Below are 15,911 nucleotides of genomic sequence, written 5' to 3'. Positions count from 1 at the left end.
GGACATAGTTTTGCCAGCTTTGGATGTCACATGTTTGTGAAGGGACAGATAACAAATTAAAGTGTGATAAACATGTTTTTCCATCACTCATATCTCTTCAAAAATCAGCCTTTATCATCCTTAGAATATTTTTTTTTAATTTCTACTAAAGCATTCCTCTACACAGTTCCTGCAAATCCAATCTACATTTAATCTACATTTCCCCAAAATCACATGAAGAGGCTCACCCTTACCCTTCTTCTCTAATTAGCTTATCTGGGGCAATGGAAAAGGACAGCCAACAATTTGGGTTTGCATTAGCCAATAATCTCAGCTACTTAGGAAGCAAGGCAAACTCAGAAAAAATATTATCAAGATCCTATCTCAGGATCAAACCCACCTGTAAATCCAACAACTCAGAAAGATAGATAATACGATAATGGTTTGAGGCTTGCCTTGGGGTTGTAAACATGGAACCTTATAGGAAAAATAACTAAAGTTTAAAAGGCATGGCTCAAATTGCTAGAGTGACTAACTACAAGGTGTAAAACCCTTCATTCAAACCTGAGAACTACCAAAAAATAATAAAAGACAAAAAACCGGACAGTTCTGACAATTCTTCAGTGCTGATGATGTAGGTTTGAGCCATACTCTGAGAATCACTGTTCTAATTAAAAGCAATTAACTTCCAAAAATGACAGATTTACCTATTTTTATCGTTGTGGTAAACACAGTCAAGGGCAGCTTTGTCCTTTGATGAATCTGGGAAGATTCCAGAGAGTCTGCCACATTGTGGTGGAAGCATGTGTTAAGAAAAAACTACTCAGCTCATGGACCAAATAGGAAGCAAACAGAGCACGAGGATAAATGAGAGGAACAGGCCAGGAAAGGGTATCACTTTTAAAACCCCAGGTCTTTCAACTAGGTCTTTTAACCTTCAAAGATTCCATCGCTTTAAAAGTCTACCAAATTAGGAACTTAACAATGGGTTGACTTACTGATGAGGACAGAGCACTCAAATGCAATTACTTCACTGAAGCTGCATCTCTGAACATTAATCGCTACAATGGATGACTATCCTTTTTGGAGACATTCCAGGTCCGAACCATAATGAATATGATTTTAATGAGTAGCATTAAAAATTGGAAAAATTATGTAAGTATATCCTAATTTCTATTTAAACAATATTAACTAATACTCCTTAGAATCCTGACGACCGCCTCTCTACTCCTATCCTCACCAAGTTTTTAATCTCCTGTTACCTGGGGAAAAAATTTCAAGCCCCAACTTTTTCCATGTATGTCTATCAAATGATGAGATTTGTCCCACCATCAGAGATCTGGTTACTGATATCACTGAATGCCAAAGGAAATCAGTCAGAAGACCACAGAGACTGCCATTGAAAAGAAGAGGGGGGACCATGAATGCACAAAAAATAGAAATTTAAGGCTTAAAAATAGTTTAGAGGTCATGCACTCATTCTCACACCTGTAACCCTAGGTACTAAGTCTGAGATCTAAAGATAAGAGATTGAAAGCCAGTCTTAGGAAGAAAGTTTATGAGACTCTTATTTCCAAGTAAGCACTGAAAAGGTGAATAAGCTACATCACAGTAAAAGGTCCTGAGTTCAAGACCACATAACAGCAAACACAAAATTAAGTGATTTAATTGGAGGACAGAGGGCTGTGCATATGTGGGACTTGCCAGAGGAAGAGAGGATCTTCTCAGCGAGCCTGTCCTTTGCTCAGGGTTGGGAGAGATCTCCCGCGAAGTAGTTCCTAGCATACCTACAAGTTAGTCTCTGGCTTACCTGTGTGTGTGTGTGTGTGTGTGTGTGTGTGTGTGTGTGTGTGTGTGTGTGTGTGTGTGTGTCCCACTATTAGGTCTTGAAAAATGGATCTCTCATTCTTACTGGGGTTCTTTGTTTTATTTTGTTTTGGCTTGTGGCTGGTGCTATGCCATATAGTTATGCCTCTAGTATCATTATTTTTGCTAGTTAATTGGAGATAACAGTCTTGAAAACTTGTCAGCCTAGGCTGACTTTGAACGTTGGTCCTCAGATGTCAGCTTCCTGAGTAGCTAGAATTGTATCCATGAGACAATAGTGCCTCGCATAAAATGTATGTTTAATTATGTGCTCATTGTCTTCTGAGGCTGAGTAATATAAAAATGAATATGACATCATCTTTTCCTTCACTAACCTAAGAAACTATTCTTGTTTGACAGTGCTTTCGTAAACGTGACTTTTCACTCCCAGTCTGCTATGCAGAAATTTTCCTTTTATTTATACATTTTTATTTATTTATTTTTATTGTCAAGATGATGTACAGACAGTTTAATGTTACATAAGATAATAAGTACATTTCTTGACAAACTTGTTACCCCATCCCTCAATTTTCTCCTGCTTTCTCTACCCCCATCACCCAGCCCCAAGTTGTACAGATCATTTCCAACATATTGTTTTGTTTATATTGTTGTTGTATTGGTTCCCCCCTTGACCTTTGTCTCTTCATTGTGTTACCAAACGTTTCTTTTAAAAATGCTATTTAGAGAAAAAGGTCACTAAGCATGGAATTTTCATGTGATTGTTCATTACTCATTCTTGTTGGCAGCGAAGGCTGGTGGTGAGGGTGCCTGGGTACACAGGGTCAGAGAAGCTTCAGAAATTCCTGCCTGGATTTGACCAGAGCTAGCACCACCGGTAGCCACTGTCAAAAGGCAGAAGCCACATTCTCAAGCAGAACTCATGAGGGAAGGAGATCATTAAAAACATTGGCATAGCTGGGTGCCAGTGGCTCATGGCTGCAATCTTAGCTACTCAAGAGGCTGAATCTGAGGATCACGGTTCAAAACCAGCCTAGGCAGAAAAGTCCATGAGACTCTTTTTTGTTGTTGTTGTTCCGTCGTGGGGCTTGAACTCTGGGCCTGGGCGCTATCCCTCAGCTCTTCAGCTCAAGGTGAGCACTCTACCGCTGAAGCCACAGCACCACTTCTGGTTTTCTAGTGGTTTATTGGAGATAAGAGTCTCACGGACTTTCCTGCCTGGGCTGGCTTTGAACCACGTTCCACAGATCTCAGCATCCTGAGTAGCTAGGATTACAGGCATGAGCCACCGGTGCCCGGACCGTGAGACTCTTTTTTTTTTTTAATTTTATTTTATTTTATTTTATTTGTGAACATACTATACAGAGGGGTTACAATTACATGGGCAGGATAACGCATACATTTCTTACCAAGCATTGCAGTCTCATCCTTTGTTTACCCTTCACATCCCTTCCCAGCCTTCCCCCCCCCACTCAATCCTTCCCCCCCATCGACGTTGTAAAGCTCGTTTTTGACATGACAACTTGTATTTCTCATTGTTGCAACAGGTCCACCTGAATCCTTAAATGACTTGTTTTTCCCAATCTCCTCCACAAGATATACTGACATCAAATATAGTGAAATCGGGGTTATACTGTGGGGGAGGGACATACAAAGCAACAAAAAATAATCTTATAAATGCGTTAGAAACACATGCATGAAAGAAAAAAAAACATTAAAATACATATCTAAGGGTTCATTTTCCTAACATCACATTATCTGACCTTTTCCGCTTGACTCATACATATACTAGATATTGCAAATAAGGGAAACCATGGGATTACAGGCATGAGCCACCGGTGCCCGATCCGTGAGTCTCTTATCTCCAATAAACCACCAGAAAACCAGAAGTGGTGCTATGACTCAAGTGGTAGAGCATTTGCCTTGAGCTGAAGACCTGAGGGACAGTGCCTAGGGTCAGACTTCAAGTCCCATGACCAACAAAAGGGTTTTTGTTAGTTAACTGGAGACAAAAGTGTCAAAGAGTTTTTGGCTATGGCTGGCTTCAAACCACAAACCTCAGATCTTGTCCTCCTGAGTAGCTCAGATTTCAGAAGAGCCACCCTTGCCAATATCTTTTTATTTTATTTTATTTTATTTTTTTCCTTTTTTTTTATTATGAGAATTCCATACAGAGGAGTTACAATTACATGGGCAAGATAACGAGTACATTTCTTATCAAGCATTGTTGACTCCTCGTTGTTTCCCCTTCCCATCCCTTCCCATACTACTCCCCTCCCCCCAACCGATCCTCCCCCAAGTTGTTAAGTTCGTTTTTTGACATAACAACTTGTACATCTTATTGGTGCAATGGGTCCACCTGTATCCCTAGTTAAACGATTTGTTTTTTCCCTTCTCCTCCACAAATTATCCCAACATCAAAAACAGTGAAAGTATGGGTTATACTGTGGGGGAGGGACATACAAAGCAACATAGAAATAATCTTATAAATATGATAGAAACAATTGCATGAAAGGAAAAAAAAAAAAACAAAACAAAACCTCTGAATATGTACCTTTGGGTTCATTCCCCTAACATCAACTTATCTCACCTTTTCTGGTTGACTCAGACATATACTAGTTATTGCAAATAAGGGAAACCATGGGACCTATGATTCTTTGGGCCTGGCTTACTTCACTTAATATAATTTTTTCCAAGTCTTTCCAATTCCTAACAAATGGGCCAATGCCATTCTTTCTGATGGAGACATAGTATTCTATTGCGTATATATACCACATTTTCTTGAACCATTCATCTACCAAGGGGCATCTGGGTTGGTTCCATATCTTAGCAATGGTAAATAATGCTGCAGTAAACATAGTTGTGCTGGGAGCTTTAGTGTGTTGTTGATTGTGAACATTTGGGTAAATGCCCAAAAGTGGGATTGCCGGGTCATAGGGGAGCTCTATGTGGAGTATTTTGAGCAACCTCCATACTGCTTTCCAAAGTGGTTGAACAAGTTTACACTCCCACCAACAATGCAGTAAGGTTCCCTTCTGTCCACATCCCCTCCACCATCTGTTGTAATTGGACTTCTTGATTATAGACATTCTAACTGGTGTGAGGTGGTATATGAATATTGTTTTGATTTGCATTACTTTTATGGCTAGAGAGGTCGAGCATGTGTCTATTGGCCATTCTTCTTTCCTATTCAGAGAAGTTTCTCTTTACTTCTTTAGCCCACTTATTTATTGGGCAGTTGTTTCTTTGAAGATTTGTTGTTGGGAGATTTAATTTTTTGAGTTCCAGGTATATTTTAGATATAAGACCCTTGTCTGTTGTAAAGATAGTGAACATCTTCTCCCAAACCATGGGCTTTCTATTAATCTTGTGAGTTATGTCCTTTGCCATACAGAAGCTATGCACTTTCATGCAATCCCATTTGTCCAACTTTTCTTTGATTTCTTGTGTTTCTGGGTCTCTATTAAGAAAATTTTGGCCTGTGCCAAGGAGACCTAGGGTTTCTCCTACTCCATCCTGTAAAGTTTTCAGAGTGTCTGCTTTGACTCTGAGATCTTTGATCCATTTGGAGTTGATTCTGGTGCAAGGTGATATATAAGGATCTAGCTTTAGTTTCCTACAGGTAGTTAATCAATTTTGCCAACACCATTTACTGAAGAGGCTGTCTTTCTTCCATTCTATTTTTTTTAGCTCCTTTATCAAAGATTAAATGGCTATAGGTCTGTAGGTTCATTTCTGGGTTTTCAATTCTATTCCATTGGTCCTGAGGTCTGTTCTTGTGCCAATACCAAGCTGTTTTGATTACTGTGGCTTTATAGTAGAGTTTGAAAATTGGTATTGCTATTCCTCCAGCAGTGTTCTTTCTGTTAAGGATCGTTTTTGCTATTTGGGGTCTTTTATTGTTCCATATGAATTTTTAGATTGTGTCTTCTATTTCCTTGAAGAATGAGTTTGGAATTTTGATAGGTATCGCATTGAATTTGTAGATAGCCTTGGGAAGTATTGCCATTTTCACGATGTTGATCTTTCCAATCCAGGAGTTATTTGTCACTTTCTAAGTTCTGTTTTGATTTCCATTTTCAGGTTTTTAAAGTTTTCATCATAGAGGTCCTTCACTTCTTTGATTAAGTTAATTCCTAGGTATTTTATTTTTTGTGGGGCTATTCTGAATGGAGTTTTTTTTCTTGATTTTAGCCACACTTTTCTCATTGTTGGCATATAGAAAAGCCATTGATTTTGGGGGGTTAATTTTATACCCTGCTACTTTGCCAAAGTTTTGAATCACAATGAGTAATTTGGGAGTGGAGTCCATGGGATTCTTAAAATACAAGATCACCTCAACTGCAAAGAGGCAGAGTTTTACTTCATTTTTCCCTATTTGGATCCACTTTATGTTTGCGTCTTGTCTTATTGCTGTAACTAAGCATTCTAATACTAGATTGAAGAGTAGAGGAGAGAGTGAGTATCCTTGTCTCTTTCCTGAGTTTAGAGTAAATGGCTTCAGTTTTTCACAATTGAGTATAATACTGGCTGTAGGTTTGTCTTATACAGCCTTTATTGTATTGAGGAATGTTCCATGGATTCCTAATTTTTCCAGAACCTTCATCATAAAGGGAAGGTGGATCTTGTCAAATGTTTTTTTCTGCATCTATTGAGATAAACATATGGTTCTTATCCTTACCTTTGTTGATGTGATGAATTATGTTTATTGATTTGTGTATATTGTACCAGCACTGCATCCCTGAAATGAATCCTGTTTGATTGTGCTGTATGATGTTTTTGGATGAATTGTTGAAGCTGATTTGCCAAAATTTTGTTGAGAAGTTTGGCATCAATGTTCATCAAAGATATGGGTCTTTAGTTCTTTGTTTGATTAGTTCCTGCCGGGATTTGGAATGAGGGTTATTATAGCTTCATAGAATGAATTCGGTAGTGAACCTTCTCTTTAATTTCATTGAAGTGTTGAATGAGTATTCGTGTGAGTTCTGCTTTGAAGGCCTTGTAGAATTCCACTGTAAAACAGCAGAAGGGAGTTCTCTGATTGCTGTTACTATTTCAATTCTTGATATGAGCCTGTTAAGATGGTTTAACTCATCTTGGTTTAGTCTCTGCATGTCGATATTTGCTAGAAAAGGTCCATTTTTGGCAAGTTCTCAAACTTATAAGCATAAAGTTTTGAGAAATATTCCCTTACAATATTCTGAATCTTGGTTGTTTCGGTGGTGATGTTACCATTCTCATCTCTGAGTTTATTTATTTAGGTGTGTTCTCTTCTTTTTCTGATAAGATTTGCTAAGGGTCTGTCAATTTTGTTAATGTTTTTGAGGAACCAACTCTTTGTTTTGTTGATTCTTTCTATGATTTTTTTGGATTCTAATTCATTTATTTCTGATTTAACTTTCTTTATTTCTTTCCGTCTACTGGATTGGGTTTATCTTGCTGCTCTTTTTCAAGGAGGCTCAGCTGTCTCATTAAATTGTTGGTTTCAGCTCTCTCCAATTTGTTGATGTAGGAACTCAGAGCTATAAACTTGCCTCTGAGTACTGTCTTTGCTGTGTCCCAGAGAAGCTGGTAGTTTGTGTGCTCATTTTTGTTGAATATCATGAACAATTGAATTTTGTTTCTAATCCCTTCCATGACCCACTGGTGGTTCAACAGTGTGTTGTTCAGCCTCCATATGTTACTGGACTTTCTTTGGTGGATTTTGGTGTTGAGTTCTAATTTTATTCCCTTGTGGTCTCAGAGAATGCAAGGTATAATTTCAATGTTTCTGAATTTGGACAAATTTGCTTTGTGATCTAAAATGTTGTCTATTTTGGAAAATGTTCCATGTGCTGCTGAGAAAAACGTGTATTCTGATGCTGCTAGGTGAAATATTCGGTAGATGTCTGTTAAATCTAGTTGATCTATGCAGTTGTTTAGGTCTGCGGTTTCTATGTTGAGTTTTTGCTGAGTTGATCTATCTAGTGGCGATAGTGGAGTGTTACAGTCCCCAACAATTAATGTCTTCAGATCTATATGAGATTTGAGAGAAAGGAGTGTTTCTCGGATAAATTTGGGTGTTCCGTTGTTTGGCGAATAACTATTTACAATTGTACTATCCTCCTGAAGGAGAGATCCCTTCATTAGTGTGTAGCGACCTTCTTTATCTCTTCTAACTAATTTTAATTTGCAGTCTATTTTATCTGATATTAGTATCGCAACTCCTGCCTGTTTATGGGGATCGTTTGCTTTGTAGATTTTGTTCCAGCCTTTCAAAGTCAAAATGTGTTTGTTTTTATGGTCCTTGCCCAATTTCTATACAAGACTGCCCAACACCTTGCTACCTTGTTATCATCTCCACTGGGTGAGAAGCACATGTGAAGGCTACTCTGATCTAATTCACTTAGTAAAGAAAGGCATATGCAACGTGAGTAATTTTCTACATTCTGGAGTTGGAAAGTTAAGGTATAAATGATTCTTGATTTCTAGATCTGTTGCTGTTGGTGAGAAGACAAACATACTCATGAAATATTTTTATTTATTATTAGTATGAACAATGAATTAATTCAGATCAGTCATGAAGAAGCACCAAGCTCTTCTCCATGAGTGGTACAGGGCTGACGCTGGATGTGATGGAAAAAGATGGGGTCAGCTGAAACAAAGAGGCTACCCCTCTTGATCTTTGCACTGTTTAGCCAGTATGTCTGAAAGAAGACCCCTGTCTCTGCCAGGTGCTTGTGGCTCATGCTTATAATCCACGTTATTCATGAGGCAAACATCTGAGGAATGAGGTTCAAAGCCAGCCTGTGTAGGGAAGTTCATGAGACTCATCACGAATTAGGAGCCCAAATATCTGGAAGTGAAACTGTGGCCTAAGTTCTGCTCTTGACTAAAAATCAAACAAACAAGAAAAAATAAACAAACAGAAAAACTGACTGAGCCAGTCCCTGAGATCAAGCCCAAGACCAGCACAAAAGATGGAGGAGGAAGAGAAGCCCTCTTCCATACTAGAATCCGCACTCCGCACCCCCATAGAGAGTTCTCAGAGGGCTGGAGCTGACTCCTCTATGTAAGTGTCAAAGAGCAGAAATGGAGAAAATGAGCATTTCTGGTGAAAGGAGCACTGGTGCAACAGCAAGCTGGGGCAAAAGGGAAAGGCTCCAGCTTGGCATTGCCAATTGCACAGCAGTTATCCCAGGCGTTTTTATGGCTGAGGCCTCTGGACATCTCCAAGGCAGAATATCTCTATTTTAGATTATAAAAAATACTGTGATACTTCATGAACTGAAACCTTTAAAATGGAGATATTTGATAACTATTTTCCTATACACAAAGATGATATCTACTGCTCATTTAAAAACAAATCCAAGGAAAGAAATATAATTGCAATGGGAGAGTGCTTGCCTTACATGCATTATGTCCTGGTTTCCATCTAAAGCACTGGAGAAAAAAATGAGAAAACATGGAAAAACCGCCCAGAGTTATCAGAGCATAAAAAGAGCATGTCTGTGCAATGGAGGCAAAGTCTCTCTCCCAGAGAAGTTGTCTTTTACTTTGGCCTTGAGCCGTCCTGTGTGCAGGCTCCTTGACATCATATCATGGCCCATCGCCCCTGGAACAATAAACACTGTGATGAGGTGACTATACCCCAGAGGTAGGTACCAAAATTATAACCTACTCAGAAGGACTAAAGAATGCATAAAGATCTTGGGTTGGCTTTGTGGAGCTTCGGACTAGGCCTGGGGAGTGATATGACCTGCAGACTGTCCAATGGTCTTGAGAGACATATAGTTCATTCCTAAAGACACCTCATTAATACTTACATAACCCACATCAACTAATGCCTTCCCTCCCATGGGCCTGTCCTGTCTAGCAAGGGTTCTGATGGTCTTTTCCTTCAATAAAGTTATGCTGTCTTACCTCTTCCTTTTTGTCTGTAGACTCTTTCCTCAAACAAAGGAGACAAAGGACCTGATCCAGGTGTTACATTTTATTTTTCTTGTCAGTCGAAAGGCTTGAACTCAGGACCTAGACACTGTCCCTCGTGGCTAGTGCTTTTCCACTTTGAGCCACAGGACCACTTCTGGATTTCTGGTGGTTAATTGGAGATAAGTCTCAAACTTTTCTACCTGGGCTGGATTGAAACTCTGAGGTTCAGACCTCAGCGTCCTAAATAGCTAGGATTACAGGTGTGTGAGCCACCAGTGCTGGACAAATGGTTGTGTGTGTGTCTGTGTGTGTGTGTGTGTGTGTGTGTGTGTGTGTGTGTGTGTGTGTGTGTGTGTGTGTGTGTTGGTCCTAAGGCTTAAATTAATGCCTAAACGTTGACTTGGATTTTTTTTTTTTTTTTGCTGAAGATTAGTGCTCTACCACTTCAGTCATAGCTCTACTTCGGGATTTTTGGTGGTTAATTAGGGATAAGAATCTCACTGAATTTTCTTGCCTGGATTGGCCTTGAACTTAGATCCTCAGATCTTAGTCTGCTGAGTATCAAGAAATACCAGCTAGAGCCACCACCACCACAGCTGAGTATTGTATTTTCTTCCATTCTCTGCTAACTCATGATAAAGAGGCTCTTTCCTAAATTCCCATAGATTTTAGAGTGCTGTGTGGAACACCAGCTATGCACAAGTAATGAAAGCTGAAAATCTCAATGGGAAAATGGTGCCCTTCTATGGATATTCTGCATCATTCACTATAGTACTGAGCAGTCCCATATGCAGACACTATACATCCCATCACCATGGCACTGAGCAGTCTTGTGAACAGAGCCATAGACATTGGATCAATATGGCCCTGAGCAGTCCTGTGTGTAGACCCAAAAGATATCAAATAACCATGACCTTGATAGTTAAGCATCTGACCCCTACATTAGGATAAAAACCCAACAGTGAAGACTTTCATAGGGGAGGCTGGACGTGAGGGATGTGTTTATTAGAGGAAAGTGGCTGCTAACAGATCTGAAGTGGGTGGGTGACATGGTGGAGTAGGGTCTTGGAAAGCCTCTACTGGGAGGTATGTGTCCATGGCGTCTTCAAGGAGCAGATGTGTCAGTGTTAGGGAAGAAATGACTAAAAGAAGGATTCAGCTTGTTTCCCCTGTGGTCTATGGAATTCATTTACTAGGAACAATCAGGATATAATCTGTGTATGAGAAACAAAGGTTTCACCTATCATCTACTCAATGCATGGGGATGAGACTCTGGTCCAGGGAAACCTTGTGCTGAGTGGCTGACATCACTAAGTCACACATCTGTGAGTACCCATCATGTTTGCAGACTCAACACCTAGGTATACCATGTGTGATTGAAACAAACGCATTCCCGGTGTGTCCCTTGGGCACTGATGATACTCTAGCACAGGTTTGGTGGCAACGCAAAAAGGGCTCAAGATAAAAGCATTCAGGATCCACCAGCTTTGGTGCCCAGGAAGTAGAAAAAAAGGTCTGTTTTGAAGCAGGCCATCATATTGATACTGAAAACCTAATAACTGAATCACATCTTTTGTCTCTATGATCTCAAAGAATGAGTTCATGGATACAGAGGGAAGAATAAAACAGCAATGATATATTGAAGAAGAGAATATCAAATGTCTTGCTAGACAGGAGGGGTCCTAAGGGAAGGTACTTACTGGGATGCTTTGTACAGGGTTTTATTGTCTGTAGGAGAGAGCTATGTGACTCTCAAGGTCATAGGTCAGTCTGTGGCCATATCCATCCCAGACCCAATCAGAGATGTCACACAGCCTGTATGAGATATCTGCATCCTTTAGCCCTTTTAATGGATGTCTGGTCCAGCAGACACCTGTGAGGCTCAATCAGGTCACTGTTCACATGGAAGTCTACTAGTGGCTCAATTGATAGAGCTTCTCTTTGAGCTTTGTGTTGTGGTGTGTGTGTGTGTGTGTGTGTGTGTGTGTGTGTGTGTGTGTGTGTGTGTGTATGTGTGTGGTTAATTGGAAATAGGAGTTCCAAGAACTTTCCTTCCCTTCTGGGCTAACACTGAACCATGATCCGCAGATCTCAGCCTCATGATTAGCTAGGATTACAGATGTGATCCATAAACAAAGGGCTGAAAAAGTAGTCTTTTAATAAATTCATTTAAAGGAAGTATGAAAACAGCACCATTACTTAAAATTCAATCACCCCTCAGTATCCTCATGGAATGGGCTCGAGGACCCCCACCAATAACAACATCTTCACACACTCAAGTTCTTTATATAAAATAGTATTTGTATAGAACCTACAAATAATCTGCCACACACATTCAAGTGTCTCTACATGACATCATACTTATTAACAGGTACATGCTATGTAGCCAGTGGTTTTACTATAGAGTACAGTACAAGTATATGAGAAGAAAATAGTGTATAATTATTTCCCTTGACAAGCCACATTTGGCGGAATGTACAGTGTTGGCATGTGCAGAGACAATAGCAGGTGAATTAAAGGTGAACCTGAAGATGAAAACTGGCAGGAATGGAGACGAGAAACATGCGAGGAGGTGGAGAAGGAATGGGTTAAGGCCTGAGGCATTTGGAACTTGCGGACTGGAGAAGAGGAGCCAGTGGCCCAATTAACAGTACTGGGGAAGGAAAAGGGACGAAGAGGAAGGATTAATTCACATATATTTGTTCTTATCCTGTCAAGATTTATTTAGCTTCCTTCAGAATTGAAGTTCTAAGAGAATTATCAGAATTCTCAAGTCCATTCCTTACTAAGTCAGAAATGGATTTCATCTCACAACAAGATGGTAATCACAAAAATATTCAACATCTCCATGGAAGTTTTAAAGGGTAATATCAATCAATGACTTGAATTACCTTGACAAGGAAGACACCTGTAAGGGTTTATGGGTGAGTAACTTTAAAAACTCCCACAATGACAACTGGCTCTTAACAGCCCAACACTCATCATGAAGCAAGGAGCTCTTCCTTCAATGTTGTCTTTTCCATTTTTTGTGAAGCAAGATTACCATATTGTTCCTCTGTAATTTAAGAGACAGTGTCGAGAAAGAGAATGGATAAGTTTGAATCACCTCTTGATGACAAGAAAGCTGAAGCAATTTGATTGTCTCATGACTGTCTCATTGACCAAGGGGCAAAAAGGGTAGTCACAGTTGAGTGGCATTTTCCATCCACACTCCAAATGCATTTCTACTTTCTTCTGCCTGTTCTGAATCCACATAAGCTAGCTTATATTGACAGCATCAGTAAAGACTGACTAGCCTCGGAGGATTGGCAGGGATGGGATGGTGTGCAAAAGGCGGAAGTGACCAGGAGGCCTGAAAAGAAGGGAGGGCTGAAGTGAGAGAACCACTGCTAATCCCTCTTCAAAAAATCCCTCAATGGCTGAACCAATCTTTTCTGTTTCTATGTCTCAAATGCTGTAATTTCTGTAATGAATGCTGAGAGTCACTTAAAATCATAAGCTCTGCCCCTAAGTTTCTTGTCAATTATAGGCCTACGTCAACTCTTGTCCCCACAGGCAAAAAATATGTTCCTCCAGCCACCATGGTGGACGTAGAGCCTGGAACCTTAGACTCAGTGAGATTAGGACCATTTGGCCAGAGCTTCAGGCCAGACAACTTCATATTTGGTATGTCATCATGGTCTATGGGTCCTAACATCCAGGCACTCCAGTGCTGGGCTGAGCCTTTATACACCTAGATATTGTCCTCAGCTAACCCACCTATTCCAGTCCACTGGAGTCATGCCCCTGGCCACTCAGACAGCTCAGATCAGTGCCACTCTTCAAGCACTCTATGACAAAGTAGCCTCTAAAGGGAAAGATCAGCAATCAGGGAAAGCCTCCAACAAGGTTTCAGCGCTGCTGGTCATTTCAAAGGCCCGGCAATAACAGAGAACTACTTCAGGACACCAGAAATCAAAGCACAGCTATGTGTGAGCAAGGTGCAGACAAGTGCTTGCAGCTTAGCTTTCCTATGATCACACTGTGCTCCTGTCCCTCCTGTGAAAATAACTACATTTCCAGTATTGAGGCAGGCTCTGTTCTTCATTTCTACAAGTAGTTGATTTGAGTTAAAATGTATCTTCCTCCATATTGTCTTTATTTCTTTAGAACCTGGGTGATTTGTAGGGTCCCAGATACATTGAAAACATTTCCTTTATTTCACCAAAGTTATCTAAAGTAAAAGCAAAGGTTGGCCCAGAAGAGTCCTATTGTCTTCACAATACAAATGTCACAGTAAATATTCTTGGAGAGTGTGTCTCATCATGTCTGATAGGCCAGAGTGGGGCAGCCAATAACTGGGCCAAGGGCTACTACACAGAGGATGCCGAGCTGGTGGAGCCGGTACTGGATGTGGTGAGGCGGAAGTCAGAAAGGTGTGACTGTCTACAGGGTTTCTAGCTGGCCCAGTCCTTGGGAGGTGGCACCAGGTCAAGTATGGGCACCCGGATTCTCAACAATATTCAAGAAGGGTACCCAAACCGCATCATGAACACCTTCAGTGTCATGCCCTCCCTGAAGGTGTCAAACACAGTGCTGGAGCCCTACAACACGATCTTCTCTGTCCACCAGCTGTTGGAAAATGGAGATGAAACTTTCTGCATCGACAACGAGGTCCTGTACAACATCTGCTTCTGTAACTTGAAGCTGCCCATGCCCAACTATGGCGACCTGAACCACCTGGTGTCAGCCACCAACAGCGGGGTTACCACCTGCCTGTGCTTCCCTGGCCAGCTGAATGCAGACCTGCACAAGCTGTCCTTGAATCTGATGCTCTTTCCCGCCTGCACTTCTTCATGCCTGGCTTTGTGCCCCTGACCAGCCGTGCCAGCCAGCAGTACCATGCTCTCTCAGTGCCCGAGCTTCACCCAGCAGATATTTGACGCTAAGAACTTGATGGTCACCTGTGATCTCCGCCATGGCTGCTACCTGACAGCAGCTGCCATCTTCCGAGGCTGCATGTCCATGAAGAGGTGGATGAGCAGATGCTCAACGTGCAGAACAAGAACAGCAGCTACGTTGGAGACTGGATCCCCAACAATGTGAAGACGGCTGTGTATGACATCGCCCCTTCCCTCCCCCACCTCCACATGGACTCACGATGTCGGCCACCTTCATCAGCAACAACATGGCCATCTAGGATCCCTTCAAGTGCATCTCAGAGCAGTTCAGTGCCATGTTCCAGTGCAATGCATTCTTGCACTGGTACATAGGTAAGGGCATAGATGAAATGGAGTTCACTGAAGCTGAGAGCAATATCAATGACCTGTTGTCTGAGTACCAGCAGTGCCAAGATGCTACTGCTGATGAACAGGGGGAATTTGAAGAAGACTTGGTGGAGGAACTAGTTTAAGACTTCCAATTGCTAGCAGTGCAACAGGAGTGTCAGAGCCTGCCTACTTCTCAAATTAATGGTGCTTTCCTGAGCTCCTGTTGTCCTGCAGTGGGATTCTTGCTGTGAATCATTATGCACAGCCTTTCCTGTCAGGAACTCACGGGTGGTGAATGTAAAAATACAGATTACTTTTAAATATGATTGTATGAAAGCCTTATTTATATAAATAAAGAAGTATACATTTTATACTCTTAGTCCTTATTCTTCTTAAGAATCCCTTTTATTCTTTCAATGTATTTGAAATATAAAGTTGGCCAGCAGGATTTAATCTTAGCAATATAGGACTGGTGCTCAAGAGGAGTTTCAAATTCATGGTGTTCCTGCTATTTTGAAGAGGAGGATGACAAACGCCAATATTTTTTATTTTCCCTGGCCCAGTTTTAAAGTTAGCAATCTCTCAATACCATGCCAGTAGCAAAAAAGCAGGTTGAAGAGAAAGAAAACCAAATCTAGATGTTACAATTTTCCTAGTACCAATTTGATATTTGTAGTACTGAAATGATTGTCGTTCAAGGCTTGTCTGGGCACTGAGGTAGCAGGGCCTCTTCCTCCTTTATTCTGACACAGGACTGGCTATACCTGCCACCCATTACACATTCCTCTTTGGGAATGGAACCACAAAAGGCAGTTATGAATACTGGCCATTACAGATCTACTTCTCCTTCACACAATGGTAGGTTCTTGTCTCATGCCCCATCAGAGGGATTGCAGTCACATTCCCCAGAAACAGTAGCAGGAACCACGATCCCTGTGCTTACAGTTC

At 40.9% G+C, this 15,911-nt stretch overlaps 1 pseudogene; it reads left to right on the top strand.

Annotated features, from left to right (window-relative positions):
• The first annotated feature begins 8,762 nt into the window (after positions 1–8,762).
• Positions 8,763–15,106, top strand: LOC122121190 (annotated as a pseudogene).
• The last annotated feature ends 805 nt before the right edge of the window (positions 15,107–15,911 follow it).

This window comes from Dipodomys spectabilis, unplaced genomic scaffold (assembly GCF_019054845.1).
Source record: "Dipodomys spectabilis isolate Male_0828 unplaced genomic scaffold, ASM1905484v1 ptg000186l, whole genome shotgun sequence".
In the NCBI taxonomy this organism is placed as follows: Eukaryota; Metazoa; Chordata; class Mammalia; order Rodentia; family Heteromyidae; genus Dipodomys; species Dipodomys spectabilis.
Note: the sequence above shows the minus strand (reverse complement) of the source record. Positions and strands in the feature narration are given on the sequence as shown.